The sequence below is a fragment of the Euprymna scolopes genome, chromosome 45 (assembly GCF_053919585.1).
Source record: "Euprymna scolopes isolate OS-2025 chromosome 45, ASM5391958v1, whole genome shotgun sequence".
NCBI lineage: Eukaryota > Metazoa > Mollusca > Cephalopoda > Sepiida > Sepiolidae > Euprymna > Euprymna scolopes.
Window position 1 is genome coordinate 31,083,023 of NC_136526.1, and position 15,784 is coordinate 31,098,806.

The window sequence follows — 15,784 nt, forward strand, 5'->3', positions numbered from 1 at the left end:
TTATAAATTAGTAATTTAAAAAATTATATAAATTTTATAAATTAGTAATTTTTAAAATTAGTAGTTTTAAAAATTACATAAATTTTATACATTAGTAATTTTAAAAATTATTAATTTTACAAATTATATAAATTTTATAAATTTATCCGCCGTATCAATTAATCTTTATTGAAAATAAATTTAAATAATCCGCGAATAATAATAATAAATTACTAGTGATGAGAGAAGGAAATGATAGAGATAGAGAGAGAGAGAGAGAGAGAGAGAGAGAGAGAGAGAGAGAGAGAGAGAGAGAGAGAGAAGGGGGGGGGTTATAGCGGGGCGAGAATAACGTAGAAAAAAAACCGACTTGTTTTGCGTTGATGACGCATGCGCTGATTACTCTAATCTGACAACAAAATCTTTGTCGTTCTCAAGGTCGCAAGGCTAGACTTATAGACTTATAGACTTTAATTTAACGAAGATAACAATATAAAAAAAATTAATCAATAGAATAATAAGTAAAAATAAAATGTAACAATTGTGTTTACAATAAGTACTACTGACAATAAAACAAACTTGTCAGAGAGAGGAGAGGGAGAAACCCAGTAGAAAACCTGTTTTGAAGATGACGCAATGCGTTCGAGATTAATTAAAGCAAAAAACACACACAACCTTTAAAAAACATCAACGAATGTTTCCATCAAACACGTCAAGCGAAAAAAGATTCAGTAAATGTAAGTAAAATATTACTTGAATTATTTCACATTTTTGTAAATATGTTTTTTATAAATTTTCCAAAAATAATTACATTGAAGTGGAAAGCAATTTTTGGAAGGAAAATGTCGATAATTGAAATTAGATAAATTTAACTTTTCTTTAAAAAATATAATTAAAAATGAATTTAATCTCTTTGAAGATTTTTATCGAATTCGGTTGATTAACGGTTATCCTGACGCTGTGCACTTCTTTGTTTACATTGGAAGTGACGTCACACAAATCTTATAATACGGATGACTACAATTGTAAAAATAATTTGTTTTATTTTTCTTTCATTTTGAGCTCTTTTTTTCTCTCGTTTAACTTTTTTTTTCTCCCATTTCTTATTTTGAGCGGAGAATTTATTTTATTTTCATTTTGAGATTTTTTTCCGATCCGGCGTTACCTTTTATAGGTACTCCTGCACTAGCAGTGTCAGAAATTTCGTGAAAATAGTGAATAATTCCACCCCATCTTTCCAAGCTTATAACTCCTCGAAAAATGTAATTCAAGCCCTAATTTTTTTTTTCAATTAAAGGAGTAAGGAAGTAAAAAAAAAAACAAAACAAAACAATGTGTTTTTTTTTTTTAAAAAAGGTTTTAAACTTCGGACTTTACAGGTAAATTTCTAAAAAACTGATTTTTTTTTGTTTTAAATTTGAATATATTATTTATTGACCTTTTCTCTTCAATTTGTGATATATAAAACTATTAAACATAAATTAATTATTTACTTTTTAATAGACATTTCAAAATGAGAGGCGTAAATTATTCGACCCCCTATCTTTCTAAGCTTATAACTCCTCGAAAAATGTAATTCAAGCCCTAATTTTTTTTCAATTAAAGGAGCAAGGACCAAGGTTTCATTAAAAAAAAAAAAAGACAAAAAGAAAAAATGTGTTCTTATAAAATAAGGTTTTAAACTTCGGACTTTACAGGTAAATTTCTAAAAAACTGATTTTTTTTTTGTTTTAAATTTGAATATATTATTTATTGACCTTTTCTCTTCAATTTGTGATATATAAAACTATTAAACATAAATTAATTATTTACTTTTTAAGAGAAAGTTGAAAATGGGGGGGGGGGCGTGAAAATGGGGGGGCGTGAAAATGGGGGGGCGTGAATTTAAAAAAAACGTTTGTCTAAAATATTATATTCGGTTTATTGGAAAGAACATAAAATTTCACATTGACCCTGAAAATATCGTAAAAATAGAATCAATAGAAAAATTTTGATAGATTTTTAAAATTTAAAAATATTGAGTTTAAAAATTGAAAAATATTGAGTTCGGAAAATTCATTACTGTTTTAAAAAAAAATAAAAATATTTTTATTACTTTTAAAACAACTGTAATAGTTTATTTTGGAAGTATAATCCATAAAGAAAATAAATAACCCACTTTTAACAGAGAAATTACGAGATTTTTATATTGTATTCGCAGTTTCGTGTTAGGGGTGTCAAAAATTCCTACAAAAATTCTGATACTGCTACTCCTGCACTGCAGTCCTGCAGCTCCTGCACTTTACGACCCGAGCTATTTTTTAACGCTATTATTTAGAAACCCATTATTTAACATGGGGAAGGGAGGGTGTATTGTAACTATTCTGTACTTTCACCTAACAATTCAATTAAAAAAAAAGGTAAATATGAAGAATTACTCCACCCTCGAAAATTCCTTTAAAATTACCACTTTTAAAAGTTTTCGGGGTCGCTGAAAAACGAAAATAACGTTTAAAATTACGGCAAACGAGTAGTTTCCAAGATATGAAGAAATGTTAGTTTTAAAAAGTGGGGGATCACTTTTCTATAATAATTTAACGTAAAATGAACGTAAACTTTTTAAAACTAACATATTCAATAAAAAAACTAAAATTTTAAAACTAAAATATTCAATAAAAACAACGCGATTTAAAAAATTCTATCAAACATCAAATAATTGATAAATTTCGTTGCTTTTTTACTTACTTTTCTAAAAAAAAAAAAGTCTGAAATAAAATAATATACAAAAAAATTCTCATACTCCCCCTAACCCTAACCCTAACCCTAACCCCCAAACGCGATCATATCAGATTTTTTTTATGTGTGTATGTGGGGGGGGTATTTACAGCTTAGTTGTTTTTAAATATTAAATAAACAATGTATAATTCAATGATAATATCTGTAGTTCGAGAAATTAATTTTTCTTTGAGTTATATTGATTTCATTAATACGGACTTTAGGGGTTTTTTTTGCTAATATTCCTGTAAAAATGAATATTTTTTTAATAGTTATAATTTAATATGCTTTATTTTCATGAAAGCAAAAATAAATTTATGCATATTTTTTTACTGCTGAAAAGTTTTATTTAAAAAAATACATTTCCAATAATAATAATAATAATAATAATAATAATAATAATAATAATAATAATAATAATAGGTTCATTATATTCCGCGATCATTATTTGATAAATACTGAAATTTTCATTAAAATTGGTTAATTTCCTGATTTTTGGTAAATTTTTAAGTAAAGGGAGGGAGTCAAAATGTTTATACATTTTGAGCATCGGCATTCATTTTGCACGTACCTATATTAAAGTATACTTGAATGGTAAAATAATATATTTGATATTGGGGTCACAAAGGTTGCCGATTTATACGATTTTTATTGATTTTTCGGAAAAAATGTTGGAAAATATTTAAAAATTATTTCAGTTTTACGAAATTAAAAAAAAATTAATTATTATTTATATTTGACAGTTTTTAACTATGTAATTTCAAACGATTTCTGAAATTCATTTTTATTTTTTATGATTGAATTTTTCAAGGTTCATGAAAAAAAATGTGGAAGATTTGGTCTTAAAACTTATTATCAATACACAGACAATATTACTGTTGATAATTTTTAAAAAATCGAGGCCTTTTGAATAGTAAACAATTTAAAAATATATATTTAGAAATCGAACGTGAATAATTTTTTCTATGAAAGTCCAATGATAAACTTCACATGTCGCTGATAAACATCGTAGCGTTACTCGTTTCTTTTGTCAAAACAAAAATATAATTTCGAAACCAAGTAACTGAAGCAATTATCATTTAAAAGCTAATCAAATTTTCTTGTGCACAGCATGTTTTATAATCTGCTAATATTAAAGAAAAATGTTCATAAGTCCATACAAAAATTTTGAATTTAAAATAAGTTTCTGAAAGTTAATTTAAGGTAAGATTAAAAAAAAAAACTAAGTTGTAGGAATTAAAAATTGATATTTCCTAGAATAAATAGAATAAAAAGGAATTTAATAAAAATAATTTAAATATTACCTTTTTTAGACTATGAATGACGATATTGAAATTAATAATAAAGAAATTTTGTCAGTTAGCTGCCTCCATATCAACAAGAAACTAATTGTTTTAGCTGTTGTCTGCTCAAACCTGACATTTTTCTGGACCTACACATCTATATATGTATTTTTCATAATATTTCATGCCAAAGGCAAAACTGTTACTGTTATATTTTACTTGACTAATAATTTAACAAAAACTTTAACAAGATATACAAGATATACAATAAAGTTGTCACTAGAAAGAAAACAACACTACACCTTTATTTTTAAACTTTTAGTGAAAAAAATGAATTCAGGTAATTTTATTATGTAGTAGAGCAGGCATCTATTCAATTAAGCGCCTTCAGCTTCAATCACCACCTTGATATGGGTCTAGAACTGGGAGCATGCTTTTTCCACAAGCGCCAGCAGGAGCTTAGCGAATACTTGGCAGATGGCAACAATCAGGCTGGCTTTGGTGTTGTGATGTTCTCAAAGTATGATCAAAGAAAGTAGTCCAGCAGATTCAGGTCAAGGGAGAAGGAGGAGGAGGGTCAGCAAGAGAAGGGTACAAATTCATAGTACTCCATCTGAAGCCAAGCCTGGGTGTCTTTGGACTTATGGGCCGGCGCTGAGTCCTTATGCCACACTCAGAATCTATATTATACCGGGGGATCACCACACTCTTCAGCACATCCAGGTAAACTTTGGTGTTGACTTTCAAGGCAACTTTGAAGATGTGAGGTGGCATGATGTGGCCCTCACTTGAAACGATACCAAAGATCATAACCGTGGCCGAAAACTTTTTCATCACCCTGGGCACGTCTCTGTTATTTCTGGCAATCCAGCGACGCATTTTGAAGATGCTGGTAATGGTCTTATTGTCATAACTTGGTTGGGTAGAGAGCATGAGTTGTACAGCAGTGCATCTCCGATCTCGATTGTTGAACATTGTGTCGCTTTCAGGCATGATAGAAGACGCCTATTGTGCTTGGGATTTGTACACAACTGGCCAACTAATGCATAGTCTGAAACAAAAAGAGAAAACCGGTGTTCATCAAAAGGAAATAGAATCATGTCATCTAGTCTTGGTTTCGATCTCAGCTCAAGTATTTTTTTTACTAGAAGTGAACTGTTTAGAACAAACATAATACTCTCATGCACATATCTCAGTTTCTGTTTTTTTTTTACATCATTTTATTAAAGGAATTTAATGTTACATTTAATACCTATGGAATTTTTGTTTATAATAAATAAGAAATCTGCACAAATTAAAATATAATATTTTCGCATATTTTACAACTGGGCAACGGTGGACAGCCTGCTAGTACTAAAGAAAAATGACTATGAAATTGAAATCACACTTTGGGGTAAATTAAAATTAGTTTAGAGAAGTACCTTAGCGCTAAAGAACATTAATAATAAATAGCAGATAACTATAAACTTGAACGATTCAAACATTATATGGCCAGCAAAAAAGTTATGAGTTTTCATTAAGCTAAAATTCAAAACTGATCCCCCAATCAAAATTCTAAAATATTTTTTTATTTTGTTTTGCCTTGAGTTATTCTCAGTGTTCATGCATAACGGTCTAAAAAGGTATAATTTTAGTTTTAGGATGATTTGATTTCGTTTAGGATCCTCATGAAAAATAATACCAAAGTGTTAATAATTTTGAGATTTGAACTTGCATTACATTTGATTTTGTGAAAATGTTTTAAAAATCTATAAAAGTTACAACTTAGAATATTATTTTCATATGTTTTTTTTTATTTAAAAACAAATTATCCAACTTTTTGTAAATAAAAGAATCAGTTCAAAGAAATATTTTTAAAAAAGTTTCAAAGTTTATTACTTGAAAACCACATTGACATTTAATTTATATTTTATTTATATCAGAAATGTGTTCAAATGCATCAGAAAGCGTTCAAATATGCTAATATATTTCTCGCCATACCAGTTTTGTTGTTTGAAGTAGCAACAGCAGTGAATGTTGTTTTATTTGTTGACCCTTGATATTACAAAGCTCATTAAGCCCCAGGTTTAATTGCTAAAAAAACACATTTCAAGCAAAATTCGGCTTTAATTAACTTTATCTCCTTCGAGGGTGATACATTTATTCTAGCCTTTCTCTAATAATTTAAGTCTTATGTTTTTGTAGAAAAATTTGTCTTCAAAATACACCTACGTTTCCAATATCATTTCTTCATTGGAACCAAACCTCTTTCACCAAAGTAATCTTCTGTGATCTGTGAACAGTCAATTGTTGCTGGTGCATTGTCTTGATAACTGAACACTTTTTTATTCATTCATGGTAAGTTTTGGTGATTTCATCAAACATACAAAATGCTCAATAATATTCACTATTTTTGGTTCATTTTTTAAGCTAATCAATAAATAAAATATCTTGTATATTCCTAAATACAGAGCTGATTTTTGTATCTTTGTATGTTTGGCTGTATTCATGTTTCATCCTCATCATATTATGCCACAAAAATATCTTTTTAGTTGCAAACAACTTGGAATTCCCGACACTTTGTTGTTTTTATGGACTAAGATTAAACATAACACAGACTTTGAATACAACTTTTTCATCGACAAACGTCCATGCAAAATTGTAATATCTTTAATTCCTATGTTATCACATGCAATTTCAATCGATGATCGTCAAAAATGAGTTTTAGACTTTTTCAATGTTTCTCAGGGCAACTGACAAATTTAGGCAACTTAAGCATTCAGCATCATTTGTGTCTGTATGACCACGTTTAAATTCTAATCATTGTTTCTGATAGAGGAGAGTCAAATTAACGCTTATCAAACCATCGCTTTTCTTGAATAGTATTTTTCCCGTTGATACGTCAGCTGGGAATTAATTTTTTTAAAATTGTCCAAATGTAAAATGGATGTTAAATGGAATAGGATGATGATGATGATGATGATGATGATGATGATGATAGAGCAATGTTTAGCAACACATAAAATTCAGATTTTTCATTCCTCTAACTACTTGCACTGTAGCTTCACTTAAATCAAATTTATGTTATTTGGAAACTAATAACTCGATTGAGCTCATATTGTGACGTGTGCTATTTGAAGGTTAGTACTTTATAAAAAACATATATTTTTTTATTAGTGGTGCAATGTATATGTTAAGCCAAGAACTTATAGTGTATTGTGTTACAGTACAGAAAATATTTAGTCCCCAAATTGTGTGTATACTATAGAAACCCACACACCCCTTTTTACTTTTACCTATTTCTTTGAAACGACATACGGCTACAACAGGTGTCAATTTCTCTTTACAGAAAAAGCATCTCTCTTTGATTAAAACTTTCTCAGATTCGTTGAACACTCATTCTTTATGAATATTTTATCTTGCATTGTCTTAACAAAGTTGTCAATAAAAATTGGTCATTTGTATGCATATTTGTGATAAGGATTTAACTTCCATTTGGAGATAATATTGGTTTTAACTTTTATCTTTGAAATATAGATAGACATTAAAAAACTTTTTTAAAACAGAAGTTTGAACATGAGTCAGATAATGTTCAATGTATGAATCTATGAAGTGAATTTTTGTACTCATTGAGTGATCTGTATACGCTTTATTGGACATCTATAATATAAATCTCACCTGTCTGTTTAAATGAATGTATGTCTGCCTCAAACTTTCGACGGAGGCGACGCATTTTCATGAGATCAGTATTGTTTTGAAGCTCGACTCTTCGGACGACAAATATTGAAAAATTGGTCAAAAACATTAATTTCTTCGCCCTCAACTGGACACTTTTCTACAAGAAGGGGTCGCTTTTTTTGCCGATATTTTCAAAAGTCATCCCATCTTTTCAATTGACTAGCTGTAATTTAAACGTTCGTCACTTTAGCTTTGGTGATGGATGCAACGGCAAAGACGTCACGTCTTTTTTTCAAATTCTTTTCCTCCTTCACGGTATGGGTTCGAGCCTGCCTACCTACTACCACTCTTTTTTTTTTTTTGCTCAACACACACCTCAAAACACTCGGGCAATGCCGGGTCCCTAGGCTAATTGTATATAAAAGTCTCTTATTCGTCTGTCATTTTTGCCAGCGGCCAAACTTAGCATTAAAGGATATATCTGCATGTGTTGGGTTGGGACAAGAGATAATGGAACTAGAAGAGTTTGGTTAACAATTTAGGACTCCAAAGAGATGCCAGGAGGATTGTAATACAAACATGAATGTTCTCTCTGGGAGAAGAACAGGAAAGATAGAGAAAGACGTGGTGTGTATTTTTTATTCTACACACAGGATTTCTTTGATTTGTTAATTTAAAAGCTGCTAAATGGAGATTTTGTCTAATGAAGAGTTGTTAAGCAAGTATCACAATTAATGAGCTGTTATTCTGAACATCTTTAAAATACCTCATTATAACGTTTTCTTTAATAGTTACTACCAAATATTATTTTATGTGAAATCGTTACAAAAATATGTTAAAACTTACAAAAGGCAAACACATTTTTGTAGCTCAAACTGTTTCAAGAATATTTATTTGTAACATTTTTCACTAATAAGTGTATTCAAATAAGTATATTCGTAAAATAATAAAAAAAGACAAATTAGAAAAGCCTACGCAATAGTTAAAGATCAAACTGATTTAAAAATAATTATAACGTTTTTTAATAATTGCTATCACATGTTTCTGTAAAATTATCAAAGAATTGCTAAAATTGAAGCCAAATAGAATATAACAGTAATCATAGTCGATGCTGAGTTCGAGGGTCCAAAAAATGGGGTAAGACTCTCCTTATATATAGAATATTTTGAACTCTTATAATCTATTGTCCAAAATTTTAGGCTCCAACTGATTCAAAAAGGGTAAAATTCGCAAAATACGACCTTAAAAGTAGCAATCTGGCAACCTCCCATTTTCTTCACTTGCTAGCACACCATGAACGCTATATCCATGTGTATCAGGCAGTAAAATCTCTCCATCAATCACTTTTTCGATCCATCAACTTTTGAATTGGCTAACATCTACATTTTTAAATTAAAAATTTGTGTTCATGTCACTGAGATTGTTTGTAATGTTCGTAAGGAAAACTGTAATTGCTTTCAGTTTTCCTTCAATCTTAATTGCTTTTAAGTTTCTCTTCAACTATGAATAAGAAAACGAATCATTAAATTACCAATTTTTTTCTTTGCATAAGAACTCGTTTTAATAAAGACATTGAGTAATCAAGTTAAAAATATTATTTTATAATTATCTTATGTGCTGAAACTACTATACACAAAAATGTATTTATTATAACTTATTACGTGTCTTTAAAATATAATTTTGCAGAATAAAATTAATATCTTGTTCTTAAATTTATCTTTGAATTGTTTTTAATTTATTTCAGTGAAGTATGAAGCTCTTACAAAGAAATAAAATATGTTTTGACATGTATGCATAGTCGAGAGAAATCATTTTCTTGTGAAGTATGTAGTTATTCATTTACAAGGAAACATATGTTGCAACACATACATTTGTCTGCAAAAAAATATCTTACTTGTAATTTATCTTTTGTTTTTTTCTTTTTTTCAGAATACTACAAAGAACAGCAAATGCTAATTGCCTGAAGCAAGAGAATTTCTGTCATAAATAGCATTTTACATGATCTATTGAACCAACAATTTCTTGCTAATTATATAGATATTTCTTCTTTTCTTTAATATATGTGGTTGCATCTGAGTAATGTACACATAGAGTCTTTAATATATACAAAATTTAGGCATCCGATATACTAGAGAAGAAACCCATACTGAAAAAATGGAAATTGACAATATATATTGATTAAGATAAGATGTATAAAAATTTACTACAGTGGGTGTGGCTTGATTATGCAACACCTAACTTTTTTATATAACTCCTTAAACATATATTGAATCTTGAAAGGTTTCTGATCAAACCATTATTTTTATACAAACTATCATGTACTTATGCATTAAACATTTTGATTAAACTTACATTTTTATACAATAACAATTTTTTTTGTACAATATTAACTGTCCGGTTAGATTATGCAAAATGTAAAAAAATTATAATTTTATTGTTTCAAATGCTTTTATTTAACAAATACAAAATTAAAATGAAAGAACATACAAAAAACTACAAAATAAAGCAAAAAAAACAGTTGCAATCTTATTCACTTTATCTTACTAGTCAACATAGCCTCCTCTATTTTTGAGGATTTTAAGAAGACATTTGTTGACAGCAGAAGTAAGTTTTTGGACTTCACATGGCTTAATTAATCTACAGGCGCTCATTGCATTCCAGAGAGAATCCAAGATGATACATTATATTTCATCAGCATAAATTCTCGGTTTAATGAAGGCTCACAAATCGGGTTTAACTTGGGACTGTTGGGAGACTAAACCAACAATCTTCCTCCTGTGAAACCATGATCCCTTAACTAACTTTGCGTGTAACGGACTTGTGCACAGATGCTTTATCCTTCTGAAGTACAAAAGATTTTCTCTCTGTAAAAGTTTGATTTTTCAGGGAATTAAAAAGTTTGTAAGAAGCTGGCAGTAACCCTTGAAATCAATTTTCCCCCCTTGTGGAACCCTAAATGGCCCAATAATCTCATTGCCTTGAATTCCTGCCCAGAACATTATACCTCCACCACCTTGCTGTTGGTGGTTGCACGATGCAACTGGATAACCATTCAACACGCAACCAGATGACCATCCGCCTGGTCCATCCAGCATTGCTCGGCATTCATCAGTGAAGACAACGTTCTTGAAATCCATCTTTAAATATTGTCCAGCCATTGAGCTTTCCATGTGATTCTCGCCCAATGCTTTTTTTTTTTTTTAGATTTTCACTTTTTCAAAAACTCCTTAATGTCTCCCATCTTTAATTTTTTCGACATTTGGAGCGCTCCAGCTCGCAGAAAAATCTTCTTGCTAGTAGAATGGGGTGTTCTGACCATCACCCTGCCAATGCGGCACATATTCCTTTCATCAATTTTTTCAAAATTATTCTTTAAAGTATTTTCCTACTTTTCTTTCCATTGATCACATACGCTTTGATAGTTTGATAATCTCCACAAAGTATTTTGGATATTTTGATGGTAGTTATTTTTTTATCAAGCAGTGAAGTTATTTGAAGTCAATCAGAATTGGTTAAAACTGGCTTTTCCCCATTTTGTCACTTGTGCTTAAACAAGTCAGACGGCTTAAATCACCATTTTCAGAAAAATTCCATAAACAAGAATATTAAGCCTGAATATTTTCAAGTATATCTCTGTATAGGGAAGAAAATATCACAGTTAAATCATATGCTTGTAAATTTTACCGGAGAACGTGAAAAATTAAATTTTTGTGGCAATAAATTGGTTTGCATTATTAGGCTGCACACACTGTAAATAAATGTTAGATTTCCACCAATCTGCAGAGATTAAAGATCAAACCTTTATTTCAAGGCCACAAACTTTACAGTCTGTTGGTATACAGAGCGGCACCACATTCTTATATTCATATATATTAGAAATTAGAGTTGACAATAAATAAGGTTGTCATTCAAACATAATAAATATAAATAAGACATCTCAACTTTGAAATCCATGATAAGCATTAACTGAAAGATGAATAAAACCTTATTTTCTTGTACAAAAAGCAAAATAAGAAAAAATTATACTGCAAAATCTTAAATATGACCGATAAGCTTAGCAATAGAGAGAAACAATATCCTTGTGAAGTATGTGGTTATACTTTAAAAAATAAACAAAATATGTTGCTACATATGCGGACACATACTGGAGAGAAACCATATTCTTGTGAAGTATGTGGCTATTCTTTTACACAGAAACAACATAAGTTGCAGCACATGCGAACACATACTGGAGAGAAACCATATTCTTGTGAAGTATGTGGCTATTCTTTTACACGGAAACAAAGTATGTTGCAACACATGCGAACACATACTGGCGATAAACCATATTCTTGTGAAGTATGTGGTTCTTCTTTTACACGGAAACAAAGTATGTTGCAACACATGCGAACACATACTGGAGAGAAACCATATTCTTGTGAAGTATGTGGGTCTTCTTTTACACAGAGAAATGGGATGTTGCAACATATGCGAACACATACTGGAGAGAAACCATATTCTTGTGACGTATGTGGCTCTTCTTTTGCACAGAAACAAAATATGTTGCAACATATGCGAACACATACTGGAGAGAAACCATATTCCTGTGAAGTATGTTGCTCTAGCTTTAAACAGAAACCAAATATGTTGAAACACATGCTAACACATGCTGAAGAGAAACCATATTCTTGTGAAATATGTGAATCTTCTTTTACACAGAAACAAAATCTGCTGCAACACATGCGAATACATACTAGAGAAAAACCATATTCTTGTGAAGTATGTGGTTCTGCTTTTGCATGGAAACAAAATCTGTTAAAACACATGCGAAAACATACATGAGAAAAACCATATTCTTTGTGAAATGTGCGGATTTATTTTATACAGAAACAAAATATGTGGCAACACATGTGGAAAAATATTGGAGGGAAACACTTTTCTTGTGAAATATGTGGCTCTTTTAATTAGAAACAAAATATGTTGCTACACATGTGAACAGGGTCTTATGTATGACATGAAAAGAAACTGGAACCTTTAGAAGATCTCTATCATTCCAGTAATTATAGGAGCAACCGGACTTATGAAAAAGAATTTTACAAACTATCTTACAAATATACCAGGTAAACCAAGTGCAAAGGAGATTCAAACAATTGCACTTAAAGGGACGGTTAGAATCTTAAAAAGATCTCTCGGTTGGTGTGTCTAAAATAGCAGGTGTATGTTTTGCATCTGGTAGGATGCCCCATCCCTGGCTTAAACAAAATGATAAGAAAAATGAAAAAAATAGAGAGAAACCATATTCTTGTAAAGTATGTCGCTCTTCTTTTACACAGAAACAATGTATGTTGCAACATATGCGAAGGCATACTGGAGAGAAACCGTATTCTTGTAAAGTTTGTGGCTCTTCTTTTACAATGAAACAAAAGATGTTGCAACATATGCGAACACATACTGGAGAAAAACCATATTCTTGTGAAGTATGTGGCTCTTGTTTTTCCCGAAAAGACTATATGTTGCAACATACACGATTGCATACTGGAGAGAAAATATAGTCCTACAGACTGCATTTCTTTTTCCAAAAACAATATATATTGTCATCTATGTGACCACATACTTGAAATAAACAAAATTATTTTGTTACCTTCTTTTTGCAAGAAATCAAATAAGTTACATGCATACGCATAGAGTAAAAGATGCATTGCTATATAGTATGTATTGATTTCCATTTTATCTAGATACACTATATTGAAGCTAACTCAAATATTTACTGCAGAGAAACAAGATTCCTAGTGACTATTTGACTCTGTACCTTTAAACAAATTAAATATGATGATGCTTAAAGTAACCATATTCTATTTTTATAAAGCATGTACATGGTGGAACTAAGGTGTTTCATGTATATCTGTTTATCCTATATGTTGCAGAATAACGAGACAACGATTTCAGTTTAATATTTATTTACACTGAGGTTGAATTTGATTTCATTTCTATGAGAAATAATCGTTGATTTGTTTTGATATGACGATAATGTTTTTTTCTGAAACTAAATCAATTTGAAAAAGGCCGTCCCATGTTAAACCCTTTATCCTTGTTGGAATACTATATCTAAGAATTGTCATTAATTTGTCTATGAGATATGAATTTCAAATTTCATTATTTTTTATAGATATTACATCAGTAATAGTTGAAAAAATTCTGCTATTTTTATAATAGTATTTGTAGACTTTTGATTTTCTTTTTGCATGAGTTCGGTTTTGTAAAATATAGGTTATTAATCTGCATTTTATTTCATTTTTTTAAAATATTTGTGTTAAAAATATTGTTGCTTTTCTTATCCAGTTTTTTGTGAAATACTGTCAGACAAAATAAAACTTGAAAATTGTTTAAAGGAAAATATCATTGCGTCAAACTCGCGCTGAAATGGTGACGGTAAAACCTGAGTGAGAAATTTATTTGCTGAAATAAAATATGAAATCTTTGTTGAAATTTATTAATTTAACAGGTTATTTGCTAATCACGGAATGGAAAAAAACTACAGGCATTTATGTAATAATTAAAGTATCGCTAAAAAGAAAATTACTGAAATGCCGACTATAAAATACAAGAAATCGAAGTTATTAAAATTAGGAATGTCTATTTCGTTTTATTTACATGGCACCGACAAGTTAGTCGTATTAAACTAAAGAATTATGCTTATGTGGTTTTCTTTCACTACATTTAAGATGTTATTCTAAAAATTTACCCCTTTAAAATAGAAATTTATTTTAATTTTATAGAAGTATTGATAGTTACAACACTTAAAATTAACATTTTTTACTTTTTTTCAATAAAAATTTATAAAAACAATGTTGCATTCTGTACTTTCTACTGGGTCCTTTTCGCCCTTCTAAAAAAATAAACCAAATAAGTGCTTAATATAGTTTGGATTCATTAAAAATATAAATTGAATTTAAAAAATAATTTACTTATATAATTATACATCCCTAAGTATAAAACATTCTTTTTCCTCAAGCTTTTTTTTACAGTAAAATTGAGTTTCACAGCAGCGGTTGCCCTAACATCTTTTGATATAAACCAAGTATCGAAATATGATAATAGTAATAAAATGTAAAACGTGCATTAATACTGCATATTATTGCGTAACCTTGTTTCGTTTGAAAAGCCTGTCCGTCGTAAGATGGCCTTCTTAAGTTCGTCATATGGGTTGTCTTCAGGCACATTCTCCAATAAATCCGCCACCTCTTCGACGACGTCTGCCGGGAGTTTTTCCACCAAGTAACAGTATTTGGTTCGTTGAGACGTTATCCGCTTTGTGTCGAAAAGGGCCTGGATTTGGATAAACCAGGTCTTTATGTATGTAGGATTAAATGCTGGTATATTTACCGTTAACGTTGCCAGAGGTTTTTTAACACAGGAAGGTTCCATGTTTGTTTTCTTCGCTCGAAAGTGATTTCAAAGCCTTTAAACTGTCAACTGACTTTTTCCGGTGACGCGGAGCTTGAAATTGTAGTCGAAAAAAAATTGTCGCTTTTTCTGCTGAGTCATGGTTGTTTAATAGTTTATAAGATTCCGTTGTGCCTATGATTTCTGCGTCGGGTCACCAACTTGTGGGGGTCGCCTGGCCTTTTTTTTGGGAACTGACTTCCTCCACAAATAATAAAAATAAGAAATCTTATGTGCAACACAAACGGAGGTTTATTTCCGGAATAGAAATAACAAATAATAACAAGTTAAAACATAGTTCTCAATATTTCAGAGTTCTTTTTTTTTTAGTTCATATGAAAGGTGGAGAGTCTCTTTTTTGTGTTCTTTGAATGTTCAAATGTGTAACATAGACAATATTAATGTTCGTCTGTTAAAAGAGAGTATTAATGCGCGGAGCAGTGGAAATGAAATAATTGATGTTTGCACGCGTGGTAAGTCCTAATGAGAAAGCGTTGAATGAGTCGAAAGTGTTTAAAAAGACGAAAGAATGCTCGAAAGGCTAAGAGACTAAAGAGATAGATTTTGTGTGTTGTGCATGTTTATATTTGATTTGATTGGCTCCAAACGAGCTCTAAAAAATCAGTTTTAAAATGTGTCCTAGGAGGAATTCCATTGGACGAAAGACATCACATGGGGTGCTTTCAACT

General features: G+C 30.2%; 1 long non-coding RNA gene across 1 annotated transcript; it reads left to right on the forward strand.

The window, feature by feature from the left end:
• The first annotated feature begins 311 nt into the window (after window positions 1-311).
• LOC145269354 (uncharacterized) lies at window positions 312-14,130 on the forward strand. Its single transcript, XR_013865002.1, has 2 exons — window positions 312-716; window positions 9,603-14,130. It is a non-coding gene; the product is annotated as an uncharacterized LOC145269354 (long non-coding RNA).
• Window positions 14,131-15,784: the final 1,654 nt, after the last annotated feature.